This window comes from Polypterus senegalus, chromosome 2 (assembly GCF_016835505.1).
Source record: "Polypterus senegalus isolate Bchr_013 chromosome 2, ASM1683550v1, whole genome shotgun sequence".
Lineage (NCBI taxonomy): Eukaryota > Metazoa > Chordata > Cladistia > Polypteriformes > Polypteridae > Polypterus > Polypterus senegalus.
In genome coordinates, this window is record NC_053155.1 from 52,081,316 (window position 1) to 52,096,746 (window position 15,431).

A 15,431-nucleotide genomic window follows, 5' to 3' on the forward strand; every position below is an offset into this window, starting at 1 on the left:
ATCATTTAGAATGTTCTGCAAAGAAGAACGTTATAAAGTCCACAATTTCATTTTATTGTGCATGCTGTTAATGGCACAATATAAAATATGGACAGATGTCCAGGGCTTACTTCATATGTGATGATCAGATTGGCACAGACACATGGATCTGAGAAGAAGAATTCTAGTAGCTTGGCCTCAGGAGTTCTCAAGGCTATTCGTGACCCTGAAAAGATCTCTGTACAAGCCAGATAAGTAGTATTCGGCCAGAGTGTAAAGGCCATTTGAGCTTGGAGTTGGATGTAGAGTGTTGCCATGGACTCACATGGCAGGAAGAAAGTAAGGGTAGATGTCTTGTGGTATATCTTATAGTTGACATGTGTTTAGGTAGGCCCAGAGTAGCAGCAACCTTTATTATTTTAATCTACTTTGTTATTATTTTAATATGTATGTTTCTTCTGTGCCACCTATACCTGAAAATTAATTTTTTCCAAGAATCAACACTTTTAATTCTTCCTGGGATTTATTCTGTGTTTATGAGTCTTGCAAAATCACATGCCTATAAGTCACAGATTCCTTTGAGTAGCTATTTATATATTTCATAGAGCGTAGATCTTTACTGAAATGTTGGAACTCTGGTGTCTTTAAATGATTTAAAGATACAGTATATCTAAATGATAATTTGACTTGCCACATCAAAACAGCATTTTAAAAGCACTTTAGATACTTGTTTAATATGAATTGAGTGAGCTGGTATTTTCTAAGGGGCCTTGCAAGGAAATAATAAAATGTTACATTTTGCTGCTGAATGCAAAATTCTACGAATCAATTTGCATTGAATACAAAATTTGTCTCTTTATTTATTTCAAGAAGAAATTTCAAATGAACGGTGGAGAATGATGTGTATATTTTGTGTTTTTGGTATTTTATTTCTAATGATTATTTATAATCTTTTCTATGATAATAACTGTGACAGAAATGTCGAGAGTTCTTATCACATTTCCTTTCAATAATTTACTTATGCTATTCAGTTAATGTATCAAATTTCATTTTTCATTTAGGAGAACAACAGATATTTTCTGGAAGGATAAACAGGATGCTGTGCTGCATGATAAGAAGGGAAACCAACCAGCGGTCATTTCTGATGGGGGCCCTCTGACATATTCAAATAGAATATATTAAAACAATAGTTGGAGAAATCTTAAATGTCTTAAATCTGCTTGTTCTTACAAAAAACATTAGCTCATTCCTCTCTTGTTTTATAATTTACATTTTTTCTCACTTTTGGCCAGATTTTAACACCAGGAACTGCACGTAAAGAATTTTCTTTATCGGTTTTGCTGGATTGGAAAGAACTTTAGCACAGGATATCAGTCCATCAGTCTGTACACTAAGACATTTATCCGCTGGAGCCATTTAGAAAGAACACTTGACCTGACCACACAACCGCATCATGAAGGAAACCTACATAAACACAAGATGTACAAGCAATCCCCACAACAACAGAGCCCCAGTCAGCAGAAGGATCTGAGAGCGAGGAGGTGCCAGAGTTCTGCAGATCAGCTAATGTTTGATTTTTAACTTGTAAATCAGGATTAAAGCAGTTTTCATTTTTTATTTCTTTCCCTTATGTCAATTGACTGTTAATTTGTAATGGTATTTTTGTTATGTTTCTCTTTTTTACTTTTGAACTTTGTGAAGTAATCAAATGTAATTTTATAAAGTGTTAATATTTTGTTTAATTCAACAGTAAACCAGCACATTAACTAACTCTATGGCATTTCCAAAGCAAATAACAAAAAACAAAGTAGTAGGAACACACAGTTATGTATTATAGTGAAGTTTGTGAGATTTACCAGGAAGGTTTATTGGGTTCATCTACTCTCACCCTTAACACACACACACAGCAATTCTATCCAGACAAAGTCTGAAGTGGTGCCAATTGCCAGTCACTCCTCAATATTCCACATAGGACATGGCTACACACGCTTACATATAGATTTCCTAGCCAGAGAAGGTCTCGAGTGGACCAATTCACACTCATTCCTTAATATTCTACATAAGATTCTGTATAAAGGGATTCGCCATCACCAGCTCTAACAAACAAGCGGGTGTCGCCACGACATACAGAAAAACGCAACTTTTTTGGTTATATGTCACTGACTAACCAGACGATGTCTTACATTTACCACAGTCCTAAATACTGAGAAGCGACATCAATAGCAGTGATAAACCCTGTGAATGAGAAAGAAGCAACCTAACTCACATTTGGTACCCTTTAATAATATCAGTCACTCTAGATAAAAGACAAAGCATAGAAAATCTAAAAGTAACATCATATTTTTTTAACATATAACAATACCAAATAGAAGAAAATACAATAGAAAAAGAAATAAATGGTAAAGTCTGGATATAAACATTCGTAGAAAAGTTTACTGAAAATCAAAAGTATAAAGGCATTAATATCCTGGGGAACATTTTGATTTAACGGTCAGTGTTAATCATAGCTTACATTTTCTGACAACCAAATTCAGATGCTCTTACGTCTCTTAATCTCTTTTTTTTATACTTTTATTGATTTTAATTAGAAACAGATAAAACTCCATACAGTTAAGTCAAATTTAACAAATCAAAGCAAAATACAACCCCCACTCAAGAGAAGGAGAGAAGAGCCAACAACTGAAGCTACTCAATAAATGGAGCAAGAAAAGTAATCTTTTTCCCTGAAATGTAAGCTTTTTCTAAAATGTCTCTTGATCCCTGATGTCACATCCTATGTTGCCTTTCTGTCATCTTCTTCTTCTTTTTGGTCCATCACACAAGCCATACTTATTTTAAAATGCAAACATGGAGTTTCGGGACATGTGGCATTGCACACGTGTGATAGGCTATCTTGTCCTAATGATGAATGACTAATTCAAGTGTTTGTTCTTTTAAGTACCTCCTCAATTTGCTTTCTTAACCTGTAAACTATTTCTGTAATACCTAGGCCTATGGCATCTCATGATATAAATTAATAAAAACAGGTTCTGTGGTATCTGTGCTTACTGTATTTCCCACTCCCAAGTAATAAACTAATTAAAAAAGTAACAGGCTGGAGGAAATGCATAAATTAATAGTATAATATAAAGGGATGCACATGAAAGGCTTGTAATGCCTGTAATTAAAGTCCTATAAATTCAGTTCATCCTGGTTCTGCAGTTCAAAATCTGAAGGTTTCCAACTTAGAACAACTTAGTTAACAACAAATTGTTATATATGCCAGGCTGTTGTATATATTCATCAATATTTTTACCTGATTTATTTTCACTTAGAGTTTGGCAGAGGATAGTGCCTATGTTGGCAGCACATTGAAGACAAGTGAAGAAGGAATCATGCCTGGGTATGGTGCCAGTCAGTTGCATACCCATTCATCCATCCATCCATCCATCACTCCCTCCAGTCAGATAAGGGATGTGATGAGCTGGCACCTATCCCTGAAATACTGAACGCAAGCCAGAATCCAAACTTGAATAGGGCATCAGTCCATCTAAGGAAGTACTGACACAGCCACATTTATATAGATAAAGCCAATTTAGATGCAGCAGTTAACCAAAAGCAACACAGTTTGTGGATGTGTGAGGAAAAAAACATCATGCAGACAGGGAGAAAGTATAAACCTTCTGAGAAGTTGATTTGGAACTCTGGAGTCTTCTCCATGTCAATTGGGTTAGCCTGCAAAGGGCCTTTAGCACAAGGCTAGTTCTACCATTGTGCTTCAGGGACTGCAATTGAAGATCTTTTTATTACAATGTAACCTCTGACTAAATTGGCTGGTTTTTGTACTATTTTATTATTGCTCTTCTAAATAAATGATGCATATTATTTATTTACTGTATATGTTATGGTTTTACCTTGTCTGCATTCTGTGTAGTTTTTAAGGCTTTTACTATTCTCTTTCTCTGTCTGCAATGATTGCCTTCAGGTATTTTGGCTTATCACTTGTCACATTTTGTTTTTTTGGCATCTCTGTCATAGTGAGTAAAAGGATGGGTGACCATATCAGTGTGTACTGTGATAGACTGGTTTCCAGTTGTTGACCAGAATGGCACACGTTCTAGCTTCCCAAGGCCTTTTCTCAAAGATTCAGAAAATTGCCGTATGGGTGGATGAATTAATGGAAGAATAATTTAAAAAATGAGCAGAGCATCACATAATGTTTGTATTGTATTGTTTTATTACAATGTTTCTTGGCCCTTTATTTGTCCATTTTGTTTTGTACTCAGAACTCAGAATGCACTTAAAGCTTTAACTGTTTTGCCAGTCACACAAGTTTCGGGAGTGTTTCACAGGTTATCATGAAAAGATACAAGTGGGCAAATCTTTAGATATTGCACTGTCATCAACCAAATATCCGGCTCAAACCCTAGGGTGGAACTGAATAGAAGATACCTGAGGTCACTTCTGTTTCTACTTCACAAGACCCGATCCTTCTGGTCCTGCAGGTATTTAACCAACAAGCTCACTCACATTCTTCATCTTTACCATTGTAGCTTCTAAGGTGGACAGAGCTTCTGGCCAGAAAAGCTTAAATCCTAACTGTGATGATGGCGTATAACCAGGGCCGTCTTAACGCATGGGCACATTGGGCAGTTACTTGGGGGTCCCACGAGCATAGGGGCCCCATGCTAATCTATGTATGTTGTGACATGCTGAGTGGTTATATAGATAGGGGCCCTAATGCACTGCTTTGTCTGGGAGCCTATAATGCTGTTAAGACGGCCCTGCGTATAACACTCATTTCTGATGTTATCTTGCCTTTTCCAGTCCAAGGGCCACTCAGGCATTAAACAAGGAATCCTTTTCGGACCCCAACACTTTAATCTGTTGTGATATTTGGCCAGCTTATCATCCTGGCCAATACCCCCAGGCCGCCAGATGGAGCCCTCCCTGCAGTATGGAAGTACCCCGAAGACCAGCAGGGAATCATGGACGATGTAGTTTTTATCCTCAGCCCTGCTGGATACCTCAGGGGCTGCAAGAGGGTGCTGCAGGGAGGACCGAGGACTCATTTGTGCCCTATGACCCGGAAGCTCGTCATAGGAAGAGCGACGGGCTTCCGGGGTGAAGAAAAGAACTTTTACCTGACCCGGAAATGATTGAGGATCACATGGACTGGGGATTGAGAACACTTCCGGGTCAGGGAATATAAAAGGACTGTGGGAGCTCCCAGACGGCGAGCTGAGCTGGGTGGAAGTGTGGCAATGCGTCTGGGAGCTGGAGAATTGTATTTGTGATTGATTATATGAATATTGTGGCGGAGAGTGTGCTTTGTACACTGTGGTGATTAAATAAAGTCAACATTTGGACTTTTACCTGGTGTCTGGAGTTGTGGACAGGGGTTCAAGGGAGCGAGAGAGCCCCCTATCTACCACACTGTCTATATTGTTTTATTTACAGTCTTCAATGGCATATACCATAAACTTAGTCAATGCTTAACATTTCTTTGATATTCTCTTTCATGAAAACCCTGAGTTATTGCAAGTCAGCTATAAAGATTACTCTGTCCAGGTAAGACTAAAAGTGTTTTTTTTCACTGCCCAGTATGGACTGGCCCAGCTCAACACCATTGATGACCTCATTTATTTTTCGCTTCAGAGAGCACTACCTATAAAAAGAATAATGGCATTAATAAGAAAGTGAGAGGATGATAATAAAATAAAAAAACAACAAAGATTTTTGAAGTTGTATGGGTCAGTGTCAGATCTCTAACTGTATTAAGAGACATGATCAGAACAGGACAAGGAGGGCACCCTGAAGACTTGTCTTGACATACAACAAAATGTGCAGACAATAAATATGATATCACTACACGTACTGACAGCAGACTCATTCGCCAACATCATCTGGCTGGGATGGCTCTGCCACTTTGTTACCCCAATCTGCATCCTGTATTTTCCTGGATTTTCTCTTTAAACTGAATTTGTCTAGAGTGCTGTTTACTATTACTATTATGAGCGGAGTGGTGGCTCTGAGGATAAGGCTGCAGGTTTGTATCTTGTAAATGCCACTCTGTTGAGCAAGGCCCTTAACCTGCAATTGCTCTCTCATGTGTTTGATGTTAACCTGCATTCACCTCTGCAAGCAGGTCCTCCAACTTGCAAGGGAAAATTTGAGGGGTTGTGGCAGAATTGGCACTCCAGCCACTGCAAAAACCTGATACTGTTCCATTCCATCTGAACAGGTGTGGTGCTGAGGTGTCACCTGTTGCATGGCTGCAGTCGAGTCCTGATCTGGGATCCTGAGGTGGTTTGTTATGAGGTGGGTGCTCCTAATCTCTCTCTTACTATTACTAACAGGCATTTTAAACTGAAAGAGTTAATTTTATTGTGGACTAAATAGCTTCTTCTTGTCAAACTGTTTTTAGTTTTGGATCTAATGGGCAGAATACAGAATACAGGCAGTAATGATGGGACTATATGAGATTTGACTTTGCATTATTTGCCTGTGCCTCTCTTCTAACAAAATGGAGACAAACACATGTTCAAAGCAAATAGGGAGGCCTCATATGTTGCTGTGGCATTGGCGTGCAAGAAAATAGAAACCATGAAGCTCTTTTAATTTTTTTTTTGTTTATTTCAGTTTACTAACCGAATACAGCTGCCAGTTTCTCAGGTGTAACTGTGAATCTGGTCTCATCATTAATGGTTCTTCATTACTGTGTTAATGAACTATTATTAACATTTAATGTGGTGTCACATGAGACTATAGCCTCAGATGACTAGGTACGGTATGGAGATAAAGATAAAAGAATGTAAAGGCTGTATGGCTTAGTGACTAAGACTATAAACCACAAGTGGGCAAATATAAAAATACGCACATGGTAAAATAAAGGTCACTAAATAAATATAAATCTGCAGGGACACATAAAGGTCAAAGGGCAGAGCCATGGCATCAGATGAACTGTTTCTGTAAAGAAAGCCACACAAGGTGAAATATCAGACCCCTGCTAACTCCCTTTTCCTGCTAGATTGCCAACTGTAGAATGAGGGCGTTGCACCCTGTTAGCCATTATGGGTGTAATGAGGAGTCAAGTAAAATAACTCCTTTTACTGGCTAACTGAAAAGATCACAATATGCAAGCTTTCGAGGCAACTCAGGCCTGTTCTTCAGGCGAGATGTAAGATGTTGTTCTTGTCAGAAGAAGGGGCCTGAGTTGCCTCGAAAGTTATCCAATAAATCATGTCATTTTACTTGACTTCTCATTACAACTGCAGAAATATAAATGAACTTTAGTTAGTGTTTAACTAAAAATGAAAATAAAATGTGTTTTTTGGCTTCAGTGGCTGTATTCACCTTTATTAAAATGCCATAAGATCCTTTTCTGTTTCTTTTTTCGATTAAGTTGCATTATTTATCCCAAAGATGTGATTTCCTATTGTACCGCCTAGAGGTGATTTCTGCCTCAAAGTTCTTGCTGTTGGGATAGGCTCCAGCTTCTTTTGATCCTGTACTGTAAAAGAGTCATTCAAGCATTGGGTAGACAAAATGAAGCTGCCATGCAGAACATCCCTTATAGTACTGTGCACTGTGTATATACAGTACTGTACAGTATACAGCGAACTGTGCATTCTTCTTATTTTCCCACAGACTCTCTGAATTCTGATTTTATTTTATGTTTGTTAATGTTTTCGACATTAGTTTTTAATGACATTAGTTATTAATGTTAAGCTTTATGGGCTGAAGGAGTTAAGGAACACTGCTAACTCTTGCTCTTTGACTTCTTCAGGATGAAGAGTGGCATGGGAACCACCATCAATCACATTAAAAATGGGAAGTTCTTTCTCTTTGTATTTTTTTGTGTTGTTTTTTTCTTTTTATGGACCAAAAATACTTTGTGTCCTCTTGCTGTTGCACAGAAATATAAATAATGGGCTTGCTGAGAAGACTCTCATGCTGCCAAGTGCAGCTCTGTCTCAAGAGAAAATAAGTCATAAAAAAATCCTACACCACTTTCGGAACACACTCACCACACACAGATTGAAATGAAAGGAAAGTAATTGGCAAAAAATGGTATCTTTCTAATAAATGTGATCTTTCAAAATCTATTTAAAATGTGCAATATGCATAATCAGCTCATTTATCAATATCTAGTATAGTTTATCATTTTACAAACCCACTAAAAATGCCTCAAAATGTAACAACTTCTAAAAATCCTTGTGGAGTTAGGTGGCTCCAGAATCCTGACTGATTTTCGGCCCGGTCATTATCTACGCGGAGTTTGCATGTTCTCTTTCTGTATGCAGATTCTTCTTTTTGTATTCCAGTTTTTAACTTCTGCCTAACTTTTAAGAGTAAGCGTGAGTGTGAGTGTGTGCATAAGTGTCCCATAAGACAGGCCAGTGCCACATCCAGGACTGATTCCTGCTTTGCGTTTGATACTCCTACGATTCACATCAGCTCCCTAAAACCCTAAACTGGATAAGAAGGTTTGAAAATGGATGGAAGCTTTTAAGTACTGAAAAAAAAAAATATTCTTAAGAAACATTTTAGGCATAAACCTTTCTGAATGAGGTATAGTACTTTAAAATGTTGTGACATATAGAATCATTATCGATGCAGCATTAAAATTGGTCAAGCAGACTTCTAAATTTCTTGGATGCATAATAAGGCAAATATATACTTTATATTCTTTTATCCTATTATATATTTTACTGATATCTTTACGTAAAATAACTTACAAGATATTACAACTTTCTGGTTTGAAACTCATTGCCTTAAGCACTGCACTGTGATACCTTTATTGTTTTCTCCCTCTCTTTCTCTCAGTGTACATGTACAGTATATATATACTGAATATATGTGTATATACATACCAAATATACATATATACACACAGTATATATATGTGTGTGTGTGAGCGTGTACCCATGCTTTATTTTCTTCCCAATTTGAGCCCCGATAGGCACAGTGGTGTGCACAGTGTCACAGGTAGGAACTGAACTGGAAGTTTTGATGTCCAAAGTCTACATCACCACCACAAAGATGTACTGCCTGCCTAACAGAAGATGCGAAAGCAGCATTATATAAAATATGCAGGAAAACAAATTTAAATTAGCCACATGAAGCTTATAATCACAAAGCAGTGTGATTAAAAAGCACAATACCAAGCAAGAACAGCAATTCTACAGGGTGACATTCCCATACTGAAGCAACAGGTGAATGTTCTAAGTTGAAAGGAAATTTGGAGTTACACAGATCAGAATTAAATAGAAAAAGATGCAACGGACAATGCATTTTGAATTTAAAATTTTAACTAACATCATTTAAATGTCATTGAGAAAAGGCCACCTCTTCAATGAAGACTGTTTATTTGGGGGTCTGTACAAAAACGCATGATCTTAAAATGAAAGTGGATTCCTTTTTACTTTTTAATAATAAAATCAAATCATAAAAAAACTGTTTAAATATGATAGTAAGATGGATGGATTTCAATCAAACTGAGAGATAATAGTTACCTTATATTAATAACAAGCTGATTCACTCATAGTAGCATTAATTGACAAAGCTTGAAAAATATTCTTCCAAAAGCATGAAGTATAAAGTGGGGAATACTGCACACTCATACAAGATGAAAATGTATTTTAAAAATCCAAGCAATCATATTAATCCAAAAAAGCTATCATGGCAGGTTCCTTTGAAGCGTTATAAACATTTAAACAAATAAATATTTAAGTGCCATCTTAAGCAAATAAAGTTCCAGTAGAAGCAAAGCCAGTTCTTAAAATTAGTAAAGCAGGTTATTACTGCTACTGCTGCTATTGCTACTACTACTACTTATAGATACTTTTCAGTGTTATTCAGATTAAGTATCACTATACCAATAATTTGCCTTTTCAATTTTAATCTGCTCATATTAATAAACTTCAAATAATCTGCATTACCAGCATCCTACTAACTACATTAAACCCTCTGCGACATCAGCACTCAGTAAAAAGAGTCTGAAATTAAAGTGCTCCCACCTCTCACTGCCCACTCAATCAGAATTTGCATTTTAGACATACTTACCTGTTTGTAGCTGACACACAGAGAAGATTTTCCTGATGTTCTTGAAGGAAACAGCAGCATAAACTCCGCACTCAGATTCGGAAGAAACACCACAAAGGAACAAGGAACAACAGCCTGATGAATAGTAGCAGCTGTCTGCTGGCTACTTTTATTTAAAGAAGCGCTTACAGATTAGGACATAAATGCAATGTTACGCAGAGAGCATTGTAAAAAAAAAAAAAAAAAATGCCTGGCATTACTTCAGCACTTCCTGTGAGTCCCCTTTGGCTCCCTGGTACTCTATTTTTATTAGAAGAATACATGTGTATCTGAAGGGAAGTTTGATTGTATTTGTTAAACAATGGAACTTTTGCTTCCGAGGGTCCACCTTTATTCACAAGAGGGAACATAAAGTGGGAAATGTTTTCCCATGTCATTAATACAGATACATCATGATATCTGTTATTACTAGTTATGAATGATATACTATATTGACTTGCAAGTGACACAGCATGGAGTTAAGAATTCTTTGTTATCCACAGTACAGAACTTTCTATGCAAAATGTATTCAGTCCTCATGTAAATATTGATGGTTTACAAATGTTATTCATCTTAGAACATAGGAACTTAGAATTTTGATGAATGAGAGGAGGCCAAGCTAGCTTGACTAACAAATAATTAGGTGGTTGCATATTTCATCCAAATGCTAATTAAAAATTCACCTTCAACTACATGACTTGAAGTTTGTTCCACATTACAATGACCATTTGAGTGAAGTATTTATTCCTGGTTTTCCTCTTAAATGCAGTTCGCTTTAATTTCCTATGGTTTTCTTTGAGAATATAACTTGGCAGTTAACTGAAATAAGTCTTCTGAATCAGGTTGTATGGATACCTTTGAGTTATTTTCAGATTTTGGTGCATTGTCCACATTACCTTCTCTGTTCAAGACTATTAATCCATAACCAGTTGCTGTTTTCTGCTGATTTTATTGTAAATGCACATGCAGAACAAGAAAGAAAAACATAATTTTTATAAGCATATTGTTGAACAAAGTTAAAAAATGAAATTGGTCAATTGCATACGTTTTCAGACCCATGAGCTATGGAAGTTCTATTTGCCAATGTATAATTATACTAGCAACTGGGAGCCCGATCGAATCGGGCTACAAATTCTACATTTGTGAAATCCATACTTTCTTTGTAAAAAATTATTTGTTTTTTTAAATCCTTGAAATGATTTTGTTATCATGGCACTGATTTGTGCTTAAAATAGTCCTTTTCGGCCGATGTAATGAAGAGCTTCCTGTTTAAACAGGGCTGCGAGACGTGAACTCAGCTCATCGGTGCACCTCATTTGATTTTTTCCCAGCAAACAAATTTTCAAAACAAACCATATTTTACGACTCTAATCAGAGTCGGAGTAATAATTATGTTGGCGTTGCCATTTTAGATCTGAGATCGGCTAAAATTTAAACAATGACCGTTGTTAATACCCAGCCGTCATTACTCAGTTTGCCAATAGATGTCAGAAGGACGAATGCCAAAACCGAACTGCCCAAAGATAGTTTATGACGTACCAAGCAAATGGCGATATGTTCTAAATCACTTACGGTTCCAGAGCTGCCGAAGGGTTTAAGTCAGTTGACGATGTTAATCCTGGAAAGTACGCTCCACCAAACCAACGTTCCAAAAACCAACCGAACTTACTGTTATCTGCTCGAACCAACACCGACTTACTATACTTGGCCGTCCAGCGCCGTCACTGAAGCATTCGAACATTCTTAGCCAATCATGCAATACTGCGTTCGCGTTTGCCACGTTATGTTCTAACTACTGAGGCAGAGTCCCATTGCATGGTTCTAACTTGTATTGAGTCATGGTATTGATGCAAACACCATACATATGGGGTATTGACACGAACACCATACATACGGATAGTATCAAATTATATATAAGGATTATAGGGAATATAATGCCTTACCTCTGGCCTGTGTAAGTGTGTCACTGACGTTACTTTCATATTATCTGTATTAAAACTAATTTAAATAATTGGTCATATAGTGAACTTGACAGACATGTATAAAAATGATAACTAAGAAAATTCTAATGAAGTCAGAGGTAAAAATAATAAAAATGCACACATTAAAAGAAAGATACAAAACTCTATCAAACAGGATCTTCTTCTAACAGTGTTTGCTCAATAATCAAGAAAATGCCTCAGACGTTTCTTAGGAGAAGACATCCATCAAAAGTCCTCCAAACAAGATGGTGGTTATTGTAGGAAACCAAAGAGAAGTCAACAGTTACCTTGAAAGATGTACAGAATTTAGCAGACTAGAAATGTAGAGCATTAATTAACTATGTCAAGAACTGAGAGGAACAGTGGCTTGTATGGGAAACACAAATCATCTTAAGGCCTACCGGGTGTGTGACAGAAGGTGTAAGATTTATCAGTTTTAAGAAAAGGTCCTATTGACCTGCTCAGAAATGTCTCACTTAAACTCTGCCAGAACCCAAATACTACTTGCTGGCTTCAGCTGTAGCAGGCCCAAAAATGGGGAGCCAGAAAACACAATTGCTATATAACAGTCTCAAAATAAAGCAAAAGTCCTACAAGAAGAAGAATAACAGTGAACCCCTGGCTTGAATTAAATTATCAAACAAAGAATCTTTATAAACAAATAATTTGTTTTTTAAAAAAATACAAAGAAAAGCTCTGAAGCAATAGGTCAGCATAAATGAGTAAACATCAGTTTGAGAGATTGTTTAAGAACAAGTGTTAAGGACAAAATTACAATTTGATCACCACATGTGAAGGGCTCCAAACAAAATACAAGTTGGATATTAGTTATTACGTTACAAAAACCTAATAACTGATAAAAGGTAGACATAAATTCAACAAACAAGAGACTCTTCAAATACTTCTTAAACACATTGAGGTAGTCTAAATTTTGAATGGACGTGACAGCTCATTTTACCAGCTTGGAGCTATACATGAAATGAGTCTGGATTGAGATTTGATCCCACTCATACGTAGCATCACCAGATGCTGTTCATCGGCAGACAAGAGTGGTCAAGAAGGAGCATAGGACCTTTCCATAACACGTAAGGACTGACCTGTGGACTACTCTGTAAATAAGCATCAAGGATTAGAACTTGACATGTGTTGCTACAAGGAGCCAATGTAGCTATCTGAAAAGAGGAGTGACATGTGTTGAACATCAGACTTGCTGTTGCATTTTGAATGATCTGTAGCGGCTTGATGACATATGCTGGTACTCCTGTCAGTAGAGAGTTGCATTAAGATAGACATGAGTCACATGACAAGACCAAAGCCTGGACCAGAAGTTGTGCTGCATACTATTTCAGATATGGTCTGATCTAGCAGGTTTTGTACACATTGAGCTTTCAAATTAAGTTTGATTTCTTTTATATCTGTTGCTGGTATTTCTTTTTGCTTAGACATGACAAGATAGTCTTAAATGCTGATATGGCTGAATGTGCTAAGTGACAACCATTTTCATAGATACAGAAATGCTCTGTGCCTATAATTAAAAAACATTTAATTTACAAAGAAATAAATCTGCAACAAATACAGGCTGTTTGGTTTAAAAGCTAACAGCATAAACTGCACACTATAAGGCTGCCTAATTTTCTGAAGTCCGACTCACTATTTGACCTCAGCCAAACCCCTAATGGTGACACAAAGTTATTCTCTTAGTGCAAATGCCTTGCAATATTAAATGACACCTACAAAGATTGGCCCCACTGCGTCATTAGGGACCTTTAAAGAGTAATGAGACACTTGATTTGGCTGCTTGATACTTACAAGTGTGACTCAACCACTCTTTCTTTTCAGCAGCACCTCAATGACTTTTAACACTTTCTTATCTCAGCTTCCCCCGCCTCTCTGGGATTCATTAAAATATTTGTTTGCTTCTCTAACTCTTCCCCTTTTCAGTTTCAATAAATACAAAAGGAATCGCTGATGTCATTAAACCTGAGTGAGTGGAATTTCTAGCATTGGTTTTCCCTGTTTTCAAAATTTATGTAAATTCATTTTATTTTAGATTTAATTTTAATACACTATCCAAGGAAACTTACTTATCATAGTTGTTTCAATGGACTAAGCTAATGTATTGTATTCAAAGGGTTAGCAGCAACTCAATCTGAACTTGCAGAATGGCAAGATTAAGGAGAGTTTGTTATTCTACTTGGGTTGATAAAAATGATCCAACTAATCACTCAAAACACAAAATAAAAGGAGGGATTAATGTTAACATAAGTTAAAAAGGCTCTGGACTCAACATTTGCAAAGCAGCCTTAATTTGCTGAGTTTTATTCCAGGGTGACATCACCTTATGGGTAATTCTGTATGAAAAGAAAGCAATAGACAGACGGCAATTACTGAAATCTTACAATTCAGAAAATGCCTATGAGATGCAATGGTGTTAAGATGAGAAATACAGGAGTCTTTGGAGGGGAGCTTGGATACCCTAGTTAACAGATAGCTGATACCATGATGATAACATTGTTGATGGCAACACTGATTTGCTCCTATCTTTTGTACAACAACTAACTAATTCTTCATGGCTGGTCTGTAGAACTGGTTCACAGCTCACAATTACCTTAATCTTCATGAAGAATTTGCAGTGATGCTTACCTACAGAGCACTCACTGAGTCAGCTCCTATGAATACAGTAATCCCTCGCTATATCGCGCTTCGAGTTTCGCGGTTTCACTCTATCGCGGATTTTATATGTAAGCATATCTAAATATATAACGTGGATTTTTCGCTGCTTCGCAGGTTCTATGGACAATGGGTCTTTTTACTTCCTGTACGTGCTTCCTCAGTTGGTTTGCCCAGTTGATTTCATACAAGGGACGCTCTTGGCAGATGGCTGAGAAGCTAACCAATAAGAGCATGCAGTTAAGTTCCTGTGTGCTGAATGGCTCAGTGACGGAGCGCCGAATTCGATTCCGCGGTGTTAACCAGGAAGTCTCGTCTCGCTCATTCAGCATCAACGTGTTTCACTGTGTAAAGAGTTAACTTTTGTGCTCTTGTGTTTATCTTTGTGCATAGTCAAGCCCTTCATTATGGCTCCAAAACGATCTGCTCCTGCTACTGCTTCAGGGGCCGTGCCCAAGTGTCAACGGAAGATGTTAACGATTGCCGAAAAGGTAAAGGTTCTGGATATGTTGAAGGAAGGGAAAAGCTACACCACTGTTGGAAGCCATTACGGCTTCAATGAGGCTACGATTCTTTTTATTTAAAAAGTAGGAAAGGAATATAAGATCTACGGCCGCAGTGTCCTTTAACCAGGGTGCAAAACAAGTTGTAAGTGGATGTAATAAGGCAGTAGTCTGGATGGAATCTGCTTTAGGGATTTGGATTGAAGACTGCCGGAAGAAGAACAAGAAGAAA

At 37.2% G+C, this 15,431-nt stretch overlaps 1 protein-coding gene across 2 annotated transcripts in view; it reads right to left on the bottom strand.

The window, feature by feature from the left end:
- Positions 1–10,173, bottom strand: part of LOC120522904 (gap junction alpha-5 protein-like) — a 51,545-nt gene extending 41,372 nt beyond the window's left edge. For both annotated transcript variants that reach the window (XM_039743673.1, XM_039743672.1), the window contains exon 1: positions 10,027–10,173. The gene's annotated coding sequence lies outside the window, so the exon portion shown is untranslated. The remainder of the gene's footprint in view (positions 1–10,026) is intronic.
- Between the last annotated feature and the right edge of the window lie 5,258 nt (positions 10,174–15,431).